This window comes from Somniosus microcephalus, chromosome 4, assembly GCF_052327205.1.
Source record: "Somniosus microcephalus isolate GS21.2 chromosome 4, FLI_Smic_1.0, whole genome shotgun sequence".
In the NCBI taxonomy this organism is placed as follows: domain Eukaryota; kingdom Metazoa; phylum Chordata; class Chondrichthyes; order Squaliformes; family Somniosidae; genus Somniosus; species Somniosus microcephalus.
The window spans coordinates 133,748,513-133,763,556 of record NC_140990.1 but is presented as its reverse complement, the minus strand read 5'-3'; the positions used below and the strand labels follow the sequence as shown (position 1 = coordinate 133,763,556).

General features: G+C 46.8%; 1 protein-coding gene across 1 annotated transcript in view; it reads left to right on the top strand.

Moving 5' to 3' along the window:
* The first annotated feature begins 2,485 nt into the window (after positions 1 to 2,485).
* Positions 2,486 to 15,044, top strand: part of LOC147119800 (uncharacterized) — a 67,053-nt gene continuing 54,494 nt past the window's right edge. The window contains exon 1 of the mRNA XM_085985268.1: positions 2,486 to 2,725. The gene's annotated coding sequence lies outside the window, so the exon portion shown is untranslated. The remainder of the gene's footprint in view (positions 2,726 to 15,044) is intronic.

Genomic DNA, 15,044 nt, shown 5'->3' with positions numbered 1-15,044 from the left:
ACCTTTAAGAAGGCAATAAAGGCTATGTACAATGACAACATTCCGCTGCAGCACAAGGTGGACAATTTACTGTTCGCCTACCGGAATGCGACACATGCAGTCACCAACCAGGCCCCAGCCATGATGTTCTTTAACCGAAGGTTAAGATCTCGCCTGGATTTGCTCAGACCAAACGTACGAAGAGATGTTGAGAGTAAGCAATTCCAGCACATCCATGAGAAGCCAACAAGGAGCTTCAATGTAGGGCAACCAGTCTACCGAACAGAAAAATGGCAGCCAGGAACGATATGCACACGGCAGGGCCCACTAATGTACACAGTGGACATTGAGGAGAGCATCGTGAGACGCCATGCTGACCAGATCCTAGAGTCACAGGAACAAGTCAACCCCATGCCTCGCCCATACGTACCTGGTGATGAACCAGATGTACAGGTAGCATCTACCCCAGAAACAGTAGCATCAGAAGCTGATGAACCAACCGACGACAGGGGGCCAGAATCGCCTCCGCACCAAGAACAAGACACTCGGGAAAGGCGCTATCCAGAAAGGATCAGGAAGCCTCCCCAAAGACTGAATTTATAAATAGACTATTTTCAGCTAATGTTGCATGTTAAAAGTGTTAATTGTAATTAGTTTGATATTTAATTGTTAAATGAGTGTTATGGTACTGTTAATCTAAAAGGGGAGGAATTGTAATGTATGTACCTTTAAGGGGGGGAACTACTTTTTACAGCTCATGTATACTGTTGTACCGGCAGTGACAACACCTGTATATAACGCTAAGTAGTAATCTGTACAGATCAGTTGCAGTCTGAGCCACATTGAGTAAACACCTATTGTACCATTCTCCGCAGTCTGTGTCTTCTTATACATGGACATAACAATAGCCACATGGGAATATGATGTGGCGATAATGGAAACCTGGCTCAAAAAAGGGCTGGATTGGGTCCTAAATATTCATGGATATAAGGTGTTCAGGAAAGATAGGAGGTGGGGTGGCAGTATTGATTAAGGAGAATATCACAGTGCTGGAGAGAGAGAGCATGTCCTGGAGGGGTCAAGGACAAAATCTATTTGGTTAGAGTTGAGAAACATTAGAGGTGCCATTACAGTACTCGATGTATTCGATAGGCCACCAATTCATGGGAAGGATATAGAGGAGCAAATTTGCAGGAAATTTACAGAGATGTGCAAGATCTATAGGGTAGTCATAATTGGGACTTCAACTATCCTAATATAAACTGGGATAGTAATAGTGTAAATGGCAGAGAAGGGCAGGAATTTCTGAAGTGTGTTCAGGAGAATTTTCTTCATCAGTACGTTTCTGGCCCAATGAGGAACAAGGCATTGTTGGATTTGGTTCTGGGTGATGAGGTGGATCAAGTGGACAAGTGTCAGTAGGAGAACATTTAGAGAAGAGTGATAATAGTATCATAAGTTTCAGATTTGCTATGGAAAAGGACAAGGAGCAACCTAGAGTAAAAATACTTAATTGGAGGAGGGCCAATTTCAGTAAGTTGAGAACGGATCTGGCCTGGGTAAATTGGAATCAAAGATTGGCAGGCAATGGGCTGCCTTTCAAGAGGAGAAGGTTTAGGTACATTCCCATGATTCCAACTAAAGCCAGAGCACCCTGGATGATAAAAGAAATAGAAAAGAAAAAAAGAATTGCATTAAAATAGCACCTTTAACGACCACCGGATGTTAAAGGTGCTATATAAGATATTTTGAAGTGTAGTCACTATTGTAATGTAGGAAATGCAGCAGCCAAGTTGCACTTAGCAAGCTCCCACAAACAGCACTGTGATAATGATCAGATATTCTGTCTTTGTTATGTTGATTGAGGGATAAATATTGGCCAGGACACTGGGGATAACTCCCCTGCTCTTCTTCAGAATAGTGCCATGGGAACTTTTATGTTCAACTGAGAGGGCAGACCAGGCCTCGGTTTAACAGCTCATCAGAAAGACAGCACCTCCGACAGTGCTGCACTCCCTCAGTACTGCACTGGTGTGTCAGCCTAGATGTATGTGCTCAAGTCTCTGGAGTGCGACTTTGAACCCACAACCTTCTGACTCAGAGGCAAGGGTGCTACCCACGGAGAAGGCGAACTAGGTGAGAAATTATATAAGTTAGAGTAAAGAAAGGCCCAAAAAAGGAACAGTCGGTAACAGAACATCAATTAGTTTCCTCTGATCATGGAGAAATCAAATATTTGACACACCGTGTGTTTGAAATGAAGCTGATTTATTCAATATTTATACAGAATATTATTCTCCATTCCAGGTATAGGGGTTATTAAGATCCGTAGAAACAGACTCTAACTGCCAGAATGAACATGATTCAGTGCTCAATGCAATCGCAGTAAATACTGTTCTATTCACAAATTTGGCCTTTCAATGGCGGGGTATTTACCCAGCATTCCCTGCGGGGAGAATGTGCAGCACACAGACTACAGGAACCCAGTGCGCAGGCGCGGGACCGCCACGTTTCGAGCATGCGCGGTGAATGTCATCGAAGAAGTCGCTGTCTCAGACCAGCTGCCGATAAATCCGTGAGAAGCGGCCGGACGGAGCGGAGTAATGGATCGGCGGGTGGCCGGCGAGGCTTTAAAAACAACTAATGCAGGGGGCAATCCCCGAAAATTAAACTGAAGATCCCGCGTTGGCAGTTTCCGGGCTTCTCCCGGTCACAGGCCCGGGTTAACGGACGCCATCTTGATTCAGTGAGTAGCAAAGCGCATGTGCAACCATTTTGGTCAGGAACAATGAGTGGGCGGGGCATCAGTCTCTGTTCCCAACCAGGTCCTAGTGCCCGGGAGAGTAAGTCATTGTCTGAGTTATTTGATTCAGAATCTCCACACTTCGGATTTCTCAGCATCTCTCCTGAACATGCTGGTAAAAGCAGAGCACACGGTTAACATCCCATACAATTGTAACAGAAGAGCCCCAGAGCTGGGCCCCCCTTGTACAATCCCAGGATAGGAATCCCCAGGTACAGTCCCAGGGCTGGAATTCCCAGGTACAGTCCCAGGGTTGGAATCCCCCTGTACAGTCCCAGGGTTGGAATCCCCCTGTACCGTCCCAGGTTTAGAACCCCATGTACAGTCCCAGGTTTAGAATCCCCCTGTACACTCCCTGGGTTAGAATCCACATGTACAGTCCCAGGCTTGGAATCTCCGTGTAAAGACCCAGGGCTGGAATCCCCATGTACAGTCCCAGGGTTGGAATCCACATGGACAGTCCCAGAGTTGGAATCCCCATGTACATACAGTCCTAGGGTTGGATTCCCCATGTACATTGTCAGGGTTAGAATCCCCATCTACAGTCCCAGGGTTGGAATCCCCATGTACAGTCCCAAGGTGGGAAGCTATGTACCGTCCCAGGGTTGGAATCACCTTGTGCAATCCCAGCGTTACAATCCCCATGTACAGCCCTAGGTTTGGAATCCCCATGTACAGTCCCAGGGTTGGTATCCCCATGTACAGCCCTAGGTTTGGAATCCCCATGTACAGTCCCAGGGTTGGTATCCCCATGTACAGTCCCAGGGCTGGAATCCCCATGTACATTCCCAAGGTTGGAATCCCCATATGCGGTCCCAGGGTTAGTTTCCGCATTTTCAGTCCCAGGGTTAGAATCCTCATGTACCGTCCCAGGGTTGGAATCCCCATGTACGGTCCCAGGGCAGGAATCCCCATGTACAGTCCCCGGGTTGGGATTCCCCTGAACAATCCCAGGGTTAGAATCGCCATGTACAGTCCCAGGGTTGGAATCCCCACGTACATTCCCAGGTTTGGAATCCCCACGTACAGTCCCAGGGTTAGAATCCCCACGTACAGTCCCAGGGTTAGAATCCCCACGTACAGTCCCAGGGTTAGAATCCCCATGTACAGTCCCAGGGTTAGAATCCCCATGTACAGTCTCAGGGTTAGAATCCCCATGTACAGACCCAAGGTATAGAATCCCCATGTACAGTCCCAGGGTTGGTATCCCTGAAATAAAGAATAGATTTGCCTTCCAAAGTTAGGCTTTATTAACTTTAAAATTAGCAGCATATCTTTCTACATCCAGTCCCAACTAAGGCTAGAAAAGGACTGAATTTAAGGTAGCCACAACACATCATGTGATCATCAACTACCAATGAGATTACAACACATATCCCAAAGCAGTTAACAAACAACGAATCATAATACTTTTACTAATCAAGGAATAATCACCACATTCACCCCTCTTAAAATATACTCCTAATAACTTTTACAATTTACAATTAATTATTTACAACTAAACTATGCACGAGAATAAAACTATTTACATAACACAATACTAAATGAACAACAAATAATAACATTACGCATAAGTATTAAGTATCTCTCAACTAAAACAATATACTATAATATTTCAACAATTTTTAAAACATTATCAATTTAAAAGTCCATTTTCAATCGGTCGACCGGATATCTTGTTCGTGTCGACCTTCTTAACCTTGGTGAAATTCCTTGCCCTCCCACGCCAGAAGGCACAGAAGTATCTTCAACAGGAAGGCTATCCATATCCCGATTCTCAACGGTTTCTGGATTAGAAATCCCATCAGAAGATGAACTGGGACGGTCATAAACATCTACCAAAGGCTGACTAATAGAAGTATGACTATCTGCAATCGGATTGGAAATATTCGTAGTATCTGTAACAGCATCCACCTTATCCGAATCATGACCATTATTAAAATCCTCAGAAGAGGGCTGGCCCCCACAAGGAGCCAAGTCTTTAATTGAAACAGTACTTTCTTTCCCATCTTGGAATCGAATATGAGCATATTGGGAATTTGCCTCCAACAGCTCCACCTCCTCCACCAAGGGGTCATATTTTGACAATCTAACATGGCGTCGAAGCAACACAGGTCCCTGCATAGTAAGCCATGAAGGTACCGAATATCCCGTAGTAGATCTCTGCGGATAGTTAAAGAGCCTTTCATGGGGGGTCACATTAGTAGCCGTTGAAAGCAGTGATCTAATGGAATGCAGGGCATCAGGCAGCACCATTTCCCACTGTGTATTCTTAAGGTTCCGGGATGTCAACGCCAACATAACTGCCTTCCAGATCACCCCATTGTATCGTTCGCACTGTCCATTACCCTGGGAATTATACGGGGTAGTTCTACTAGTAGAAATTCCCCGACTCTGAAGGTATTCCTTCAACTGGGAAGACATAAAAGAACTTCCCTGATCCGAATGGATATATGCAGGCATCCCAAAGATGACAAAAAGTTGAGTCAGACATTTAATAACGAGCAGCTGATACATCTGCACAAGGAAAAGCAAAAGGGAACCTTGAAAACTCATCCACAACAGTAAATATATATCGGTTTTGAGTAGTTGAAGGAAGAGGTCCCTTAAAATCAACACTCAAACATTCAAAAGGAGAAGTAGCCTTTATAAGATGAGCTCGTTGAGGCTTAAAGAAATTCGGTTTACACCGAGCACAGATAGAACATGATGAAGCCATCCGCTTGACGTCTTCAACTGAAAAAGGCAAGTTCTTACTGCGTACAAAGTGTATCATCCTCGTAACCCCAGGATGACATAAGGCATTGTGAAGATTAATAAGCGTATCTCCGTGAATCACCGAACAATAAGCCCTCGACAGTGCATCAGCAGCAACATTATCCTTCCCCGGACGATAAACTATGTCAAAATGGTAACATGCCAACTCAATCCTCCATCTCATTATTTTATCATTTTTAATCTTTCCAAAATGTTAAATGTTTAACATCAAACATAAAGGACACAGATTTTTGGTCAGTTACCAGCGTGAAATGTCGCCCCGATAAATAATGTCTCCATTTACGCAATGCTTCTACTATTGCGTATGCCTCTTTTTCTATTGAGGAATGTCTTTTTTCACTATTATTCAAAGTACGTGAGAAAAAGGCCACAGGTCTTCCATTTTGGTTCAAAGTAGCCCCAATTGCAAAATCCGAAGCATCCGCCTCAATCACAAAGGGAACCTGCTCATCAATGGAATGCACAACTGCTCCTAAAATATCCTTTTTAAAATTCTCAAAACATGTCCTGGCCTCCCATGATAGAGGATATGTCGTAACCCGAATAAGAGGCCGGATCTTCCGTGAAAAATTTGCAATCCAATTAGAATAATAAGAAAACAGTCCAACAACTCGTTGCAAAGCCTTAGAATTAGTAGGACAAGGTAAATCGATCAATGGTCGCAGACGTTCCGGATCTGGTTTAATCTTATTTCCCGAAATAATATACCCCAATAGATTTACCTCAGTAGTCGAAAAGACACATTTCTCTTTGTTAAAAGTTAAACCAACTTTTTCCGCAGCTTGAAGGAATCTTTTAAAATTAGAATCATGCTCCACCCTTGATTTGCCACACACTGTGATGTCATCTAAGTATGAAAAGGTGTCAGAGAGGGAGTTATCACTTATAAAAGCATCCATTGCCCGTTGAAAACAAGCAACACCATTAGTAACACCAAATGGTATTCTGCAAATCTGATACAGCTTTCCACCAGCCTCAAAGGCCATATACGGTTGATCCTTCTTAACAATAGGAATCTGATGATAAGCACTCTTTAAATCAATAGTGCTAAAAACTTGAAACTGAGATACTTTATTGATAAGCTCATCAATCTTAGGCAAAGGGTACGCGTCTAATTGAGTATACCTATTAATAGTTTGGGAATAGTCTATCACCATTCGTTTCTTGTGTGTCTCATTAGTCGTGACAACTACCTGTGCTCGCCAAGGCGAACAACTAGGTTCAATGATTCCTTCCAATAAGAGACGTTGAACTTCAGAATTAATAAATTCTCTATCCTGACTACTATATCTTCTTGACTTGGGAGCAATTGGCTTACAATCCGACATCAAATTAGAAAAAAGTGATAATGGAGGAATAGATAAAGAGGTTAATCCACAAATAGATAAAGGTGGCTTAGTCCCTCCAAATGAAAGACTAAGAGACTCGTGTAACTGAAGAACATCATGTCCAATCAAAATATCCGCACAGAGATTAGGCAAAACAGATAGGCGTATATCAGTATACGTATTACCCAGAAGAACCATTTTCACAAAGCAACAACCAGCTATTTGTGAAGTAAGGGTCGTCTGAGCCATACACACCTGATACGTAACAGGCGAAATTTTCAAATGCTTCTCCTTCGCAAACTGAAGACTTATAAAACTCTCAGTACTGCCCGTATCTATAAGGGCCTTCACTTCCAACCCATTAACTTGAGCCGTAACTATAGCTTTGTTTAGGCCATGAGCAAATGCAGCAGAAATTGATGCATTAATGCCCTATCTAAAGGCTGAATAGTCACAGAAGAGGTAGTGGAGGAAGACCCTCCCACACCAGAAGGAGGGAAGGTAATTGAACCTGATGATTTGCACACACGTGCATAATGACCTCTCTTGCCGCATTTACTACACACAGCCTCCCGAGCAGGACACTTCAGACGAGGGTGCCGGATATTCCCACAAAAATAACACTTCTGAATCCTAGAGGCAACGGCCGCCGAAGTAGAAACTGTTTCAAAATCTAGTAAACCACTCCCATTAAGTCCACATAATTCCTTTTCATCCGAAACTGCCGAAACCATAGTCGCAGGCCGATTAAAAAGAGCATAAGAATCCGAACTTCTCTGAGCCACATCCAATGTAGAAGCTTGCTCAAAAGCACTTTTAAGATCCAGAGTCTTATTTTCTAACAACCGCTGATGAATTGATCTAGACAGTAATCCATTAATAAAAGCATCCCGTACCGATTCGTCTTTATGTTCTTCAGCCGTCACAGCCTTATAATTACAGTCAACACTAAGGCACCGAAGTGCTTGTAAATAAGTATCCAAAGATTCTCCCACCTGCTGCCTACGGGCTGATAGAAGATGACGTGCGAATACCTCATTCTTTGGTTTAACAAAAATCTTTTCCAATGTAGAAATAGCCTCTTCATAAGTTTTACAGTGCAAAATATATTTATATACATCCGGGTCAATGTAGTTGATCAGCATATTCAGCTTATTTAGAGCCTCTTGAACCAACACGCCCAAAAAGTTTTTAAATGTACAATACCAATGTTTCCATTTATCATCCACTCCAGCAGAATTGGGGTCAGCCTTGAATCGTTCTGGTTGAAGATATCGCTCCATTCTAACAAAAAGTTAATAAATTGAAATAAAGAATAGATTTGCCTTCCAAAGTTAGGCTTTATTAACTTTAAAATTAGCAGCATATCTTTCTACATCCAGTCCCAACTAAGGCTAGAAAAGGACTGAATTTAAGGTAGCCACAACACATCATGTGATCATCAACTACCAATGAGATTACAACACATATCACAAGGCAGTTAACAAACAACAAATCATAATACTTTTAATAATCAAGGAATAATCACCACAATCCCCATTTACTTTCCCAGAGTTACAATCCCAATGTACAGTCCCAGGGTTGGAATCCCCATGTATAGTCCCAGGGTTGGAATCCCCATGTTCAGTCCCAGGGTTGGAATCCCCATGTACAGTCCCAGGGTTGGAATCCCCATGTACAGTCTCGGTTAGAATCCTCATGTACAGTCTCAGGGTTGGAATCCCCATGTTCACTCCCAGGGTTAGAATCCCCATGTACAGTCCCAGGGTTGTAATCCCCATGTACAGTCCCAGGGTTAGAATCCCCTTGTACAATTCCAGTGTTAGAATCCCCATGTACAGTCCCAGGGCTGGAATCCCCATTTACAGTCGCAGGGTTGGAATCCCCATGTACAGTCCAAGAGTTGGAATCCCCATGTAACGTCCTAGGGTTGGAATCCCCATGTACAGTCCATGGGTTGGAATCCCCATGTACAGTCCCAGGGTTGGAATCCCCATGTACAGTCCCAGCGTTGGAATCCCCATGTACAGTCCCAGGGTTAGAATCCCCATGTACTGTCCCAGGGTTAGAATCCCCATGTACTGTCCCAGGTTTGGAATCCCCATGTACTGTCCCAGGGTTAGAATCCCCATGTACTGTCCCAGGTTTGGAATCCCCATGTACATTCCCAGGTTTAGAATCCCCATCTGCAGTCTCAGGGTTAGAATCCCCATGTACAGTCCCAGGGATAGAATCCCCTTGTACAGTCCCAGGGTTGGAATCCCCATGTACAGTCCCAGGGTTGGAATCCCCATGTACAGTCCCAGTGTTGGAATCCCCATGTACAGTCCCAGTGTTGGAATCCCCATGTACTGTCCCAGGGATGGACTCCCCATGCGTAGTCTCAGGGTTAGAATCCCCATGTACAGTCCCAGGTTTGGAATCTCCATATACAGTCCCAGGGTTGGAATCCCCATGTACAATTCCAGGGTTAGAATCCCCATCTACAGTCCCAGGGCTGGAATCCCCATTTACAGTCGCAGGGTTAGAATCCCCATGTACAGTCCCAGGGCTGGAATCCCCATTTACAGTCGCAGGGTTAGAATCCCCTTGTACAGTCCCAGGGTTGGAATCCCAATTTTCAGTCCCAGGGTTAGAATCCCCATGTACTGTCCCAGGTTTGGAATCCCCATGTACAGTCCCATGGTTGGGGTCCCCCTGTACAGTCCCAGGGTTAGAATCCCCATGTACAGTCTCAGGGTTAGAATCCCCATTTACAGTCCCAGGGTTGGAATCCCCATCTGCAGTCTCAGGGTTAGAATCCCCATTTACAGTCCCAGGGTTGGAATCCCCATGTACAGTCCCAGGGTTGGGGTCCCCCTGTACAGTCCCAGGGTTAGAATCCCCATGTACAGTCTCAGGGTTAGAATCCCCATTTACAGTCCCAGGGTTGGAATCCCCATCTGCAGTCTCAGGGTTAGAATCCCCATTTACAGTCTCAGGGTTGGAATCCCCATGTAACGTCCTCGGGTTGGAATCCCCATGTACAGTCCTTGGGTTGGAATCACCATGTACAGTCCCAGGGTTGGAATCCCCATGTACAGTCCCAGGGTTAGAATCCCCATGTACTGTCCCAGGGTTAGAATCCCCATGTACAGTTGCAGTGTTAGAATCCCCATCTGCAGTCTCGGGGTTTGAATCCCCATTTACAGTCCCAGGGTTAGAATCCCCATTTACAGTCTCGGGGTTAGAATCCCCACGTACAGTCCAAGGGTTGGAATCCCCATGTAAAATCCCAGGGTTGGAATCCCATTGTGCAGACTCAGGGTTAGAATCCCCATGTACAGTCCCAGGGATAGAATCCCCATGTACAGTCCCAGGGTTGGAATCCCCATGTACTGTCCCAGGGTTGGAATCCCCATGTACAGTCCCAGGGTTGGAATCCCCATGTGTAGTCCCAGGGTTAGAATCCCCATGTACAGTCCCAGGTTTGGAATCTCCATATACAGTCCCAGGGTTGGAATCCCCATGTACAATTCCAGGGCTGGAATCCCCATTTACAGTCGCAGGGTTAGAATCCCCATGTACAGTCCCAGGGCTGGAATCCCCATTTACAGTCCCTGGGCTGGAATCCCCATGTACAGTCCCAGCGTTGGAATCCCCATTTACAGTCCCAGGGTTAGAATCCCCATGTACTGTCCCAGGGTTAGAATCCCCATGTACAGTCGCAGTGTTGGAATCCCCATATACAGTCCCAGGGTTGGAATCCCCATATACAGTCCCAGGGTTAGAATCCCCATGTACAGTCCCAGGGTTAGAATCCCCATGTACTGTCCCAGGTTTGGAATCCCCATGTACAGTCCCAGGGTTAGAATCCCCAAGGACAGTCTCAGGGTTAGAATCCCCATGTACAGTCCCAGGGTTGGAATCCCCATCTGCAGTCACAGGGTTAGAATCCCCATTTACAGTCCCAGGGTTAGAATCCCCATGTATAGTCCCAGGGTTGGAATCCCCATGTACATTCCCAGGTTTAGAATCCCCATCTGCAGTCTCAGGGTTAGAATCCCCATGTACAGTCCCAGGGATAGAATCCCCTTGTACAGTTCCAGGGCTGGAATGCCCATGTACAGTCCCAGGGTTCGAATCCCCATGTACAGTCCCAGAGTTAGAATCTGCATGTACAGTCCCAGGGTTCGAATCCCCATGTGCAGTCTCAGGGTTGGAATCCCCATGTTCACTCCCAGGGTTAGAATCACCATTTACAGTCCCAGGATTGTAATCCCCATGTACAGTCCCAGGGTTAGAATCCCAATGTACAGTTGCAGGGTTAGAATCCCCATGTACAGTCCCAGGGTTGGAATCCCCATGTACAGTCTCGGTTAGAATCCTCATGTACAGTCTCAGGGTTGGAATCCCCATGTTCACTCCCAGGGTTAGAATCCCCATGTACAGTCCCAGGGTTGTAATCCCCATGTACAGTCCCAGGGTTAGAATCCCCTTGTACAATTCCAGGGTTAGAATCCCCATGTACAGTCCCAAGGCTGGAATCCACATTTACAGTCGCAGGGTTGGAATCCCCATGTACAGTCCAAGAGTTGGAATCCCCATGTAACGTCCTTGGGTTGGAATCCCCATGTACAGTCCATGGGTTGGAATCCCCATGTACAGTCCCAGTGTTGGAATCCCCATGTACAGTCCCATCGTTGGAATCCCCATGTACAGTCCCAGGGTTAGAATCCCCATGCACTGTCCCAGGGTTAGAATCGCCATGTACAGTCGCAGTGTTGGAATCCCCATATACAGTCCCAGGGTTGGAATCCCCATATACAGTCCCAGGGTTAGAATCCCCATGTACAGTCCCAGGGTTAGAATCCCCATGTACTGTCCCAGGTTTGGAATCCCCATGTACAGTACCATGGTTGGGGTCCCCCTGTACAGTCCCAGGGTTAGAATCCCCATGTACAGTCCCAGGGTTGGAATCCCCATCTGCAGTCACAGGGTTAGAATCCCCATTTACAGTCCCAGGGTTAGAATCCCCATGTATAGTCCCAGGGTTGGAATCCCCATGTACAGTCCCAGAGTTGGAATCCCCATGTACATTCCCAGGTTTAGAATCCCCATCTGCAGTCTCAGGGTAAGAATCCCCATGTACAGTCCCAGGGATAGAATCCCCTTGTACAGTTCCAGGGCTGGAATGCCCATGTACAGTCCCAGGGTTAGAATCCCCTTGTACAGTCCCAGGGTTGGAATCCCCATGTACAATTCCAGGGTTAGAATCCCCATCTACAGTCCCAGGGCTGGAATCACCATTTACAGTCGCAGGGTTAGAATCCCCATGTACAGTCCCAGGGCTGGAATCCCCATTTACAGTCGCAGGGTTAGAATCCCCTTGTACAGTTCCAAGGCTGGAATCCCCATTTACAGTCCCAGGGCTGGAATCTCCATGTACAGTCCCAGGGTTGGAATCCCAATTTTCAGTCCCAGGGTTAGAATCCCCATGTACTGTCCCAGGTTTGGAATCCCCATGTACAGTCCCATGGTTGGGGTCCCCCTGTACAGTCCCAGGGTTAGAATCCCCATGTACAGTCTCAGGGTTAGAATCCCCATTTACAGTTCCAGGGTTGGAATCCCCATCTGCAGTCTCAGGGTTAGAATCCCCATTTACAGTCCCAGGGTTGGAATCCCCATGTACAGTCCCAGGGTTGGGGTCCCCCTGTACAGTCCCAGGGTTAGAATCCCCATGTACAGTCTCAGGGTTAGAATCCCCATTTACAGTCCCAGGGTTGGAATCCCCATCTGCAGTCTCAGGGTTAGAATCCCCATTTACAGTCTCAGGGTTGGAATCCCCATGTAACGTCCTCGGGTTGGAATCCCCATGTACAGTCCTTGGGTTGGAATCACCATGTACAGTCCCAGGGTTGGAATCCCCATGTACAGTCCCAGGGTTAGAATCCCCATGTACTGTCCCAGGGTTAGAATCCCCATGTACAGTTGCAGTGTTAGAATCCCCATCTGCAGTCTCGGGGTTTGAATCCCCATTTACAGTCCCAGGGTTAGAATCCCCATTTACAGTCTCGGGGTTAGAATCCCCACGTACAGTCCAAGGGTTGGAATCCCCATGTAAAATCCCAGGGTTGGAATCCCATTGTGCAGACTCAGGGTTAGAATCCCCATGTACAGTCCCAGGGATAGAATCCCCATGTACAGTCCCAGGGTTGGAATCCCCATGTACTGTCCCAGGGTTGGAATCCCCATGTACAGTCCCAGGGTTGGAATCCCCATGTGTAGTCCCAGGGTTAGAATCCCCATGTACAGTCCCAGGTTTGGAATCTCCATATACAGTCCCAGGGTTGGAATCCCCATGTACAATTCCAGGGCTGGAATCCCCATTTACAGTCGCAGGGTTAGAATCCCCATGTACAGTCCCAGGGCTGGAATCCCCATTTACAGTCCCTGGGCTGGAATCCCCATGTACAGTCCCAGCGTTGGAATCCCCATTTACAGTCCCAGGGTTAGAATCCCCATGTACTGTCCCAGGGTTAGAATCCCCATGTACAGTCGCAGTGTTGGAATCCCCATGTACTGTCCCAGGTTTGGAATCCCCATGTACAGTCCCAGGGTTCGAATCCCCATGTACAGTCCCAGAGTTAGAATCTGCATGTACAGTCCCAGGGTTCGAATCCCCATGTGCAGTCTCAGGGTTGGAATCCCCATGTTCACTCCCAGGGTTAGAATCACCATTTACAGTCCCAGGATTGTAATCCCCATGTACAGTCCCAGGGTTAGAATCCCAATGTACAGTTGCAGGGTTAGAATCCCCATGTACAGTCCCAGGGTTGGAATCCCCATGTACAGTCTCGGTTAGAATCCTCATGTACAGTCTCAGGGTTGGAATCCCCATGTTCACTCCCAGGGTTAGAATCCCCATGTACAGTCCCAGGGTTGTAATCCCCATGTACAGTCCCAGGGTTAGAATCCCCTTGTACAATTCCAGGGTTAGAATCCCCATGTACAGTCCCAAGGCTGGAATCCACATTTACAGTCGCAGGGTTGGAATCCCCATGTACAGTCCAAGAGTTGGAATCCCCATGTAACGTCCTTGGGTTGGAATCCCCATGTACAGTCCATGGGTTGGAATCCCCATGTACAGTCCCAGTGTTGGAATCCCCATGTACAGTCCCATCGTTGGAATCCCCATGTACAGTCCCAGGGTTAGAATCCCCATGCACTGTCCCAGGGTTAGAATCGCCATGTACAGTCGCAGTGTTGGAATCCCCATATACAGTCCCAGGGTTGGAATCCCCATATACAGTCCCAGGGTTAGAATCCCCATGTACAGTCCCAGGGTTAGAATCCCCATGTACAGTCCCAGGGTTGGAATCCCCATCTGCAGTCACAGGGTTAGAATCCCCATTTACAGTCCCAGGGTTAGAATCCCCATGTATAGTCCCAGGGTTGGAATCCCCATGTACAGTCCCAGAGTTGGAATCCCCATGTACATTCCCAGGTTTAGAATCCCCATCTGCAGTCTCAGGGTAAGAATCCCCATGTACAGTCCCAGGGATAGAATCCCCTTGTACAGTTCCAGGGCTGGAATGCCCATGTACAGTCCCAGGGTTAGAATCCCCTTGTACAGTCCCAGGGTTGGAATCCCCATGTACAATTCCAGGGTTAGAATCCCCATCTACAGTCCCAGGGCTGGAATCCCCATTTACAGTCGCAGGGTTAGAATCCCCATGTACAGTCCCAGGGCTGGAATCCCCATTTACAGTCGCAGGGTTAGAATCCCCTTGTACAGTTCCAAGGCTGGAATCCCCATTTACAGTCCCAGGGCTGGAATCTCCATGTACAGTCCCAGGGTTGGAATCCCAATTTTCAGTCCCAGGGTTAGAATCCCCATGTACTGTCCCAGGTTTGGAATCCCCATGTACAGTCCCATGGTTGGGGTCCCCCTGTACAGTCCCAGGGTTAGAATCCCCATGTACAGTCTCAGGGTTAGAATCCCCATTTACAGTCCCAGGGTTGGAATCCCCATCTGCAGTCTCAGGGTTAGAATCCCCATTTACAGTCCCAGGGTTGGAATCCCCATGTACAGTCCCAGGGTTGGGGTCCCCCTGTACAGTCCCAGGGTTAGAATCCCCATGTACAGTCTCAGGGTTAGAATCCCCATTTACAGT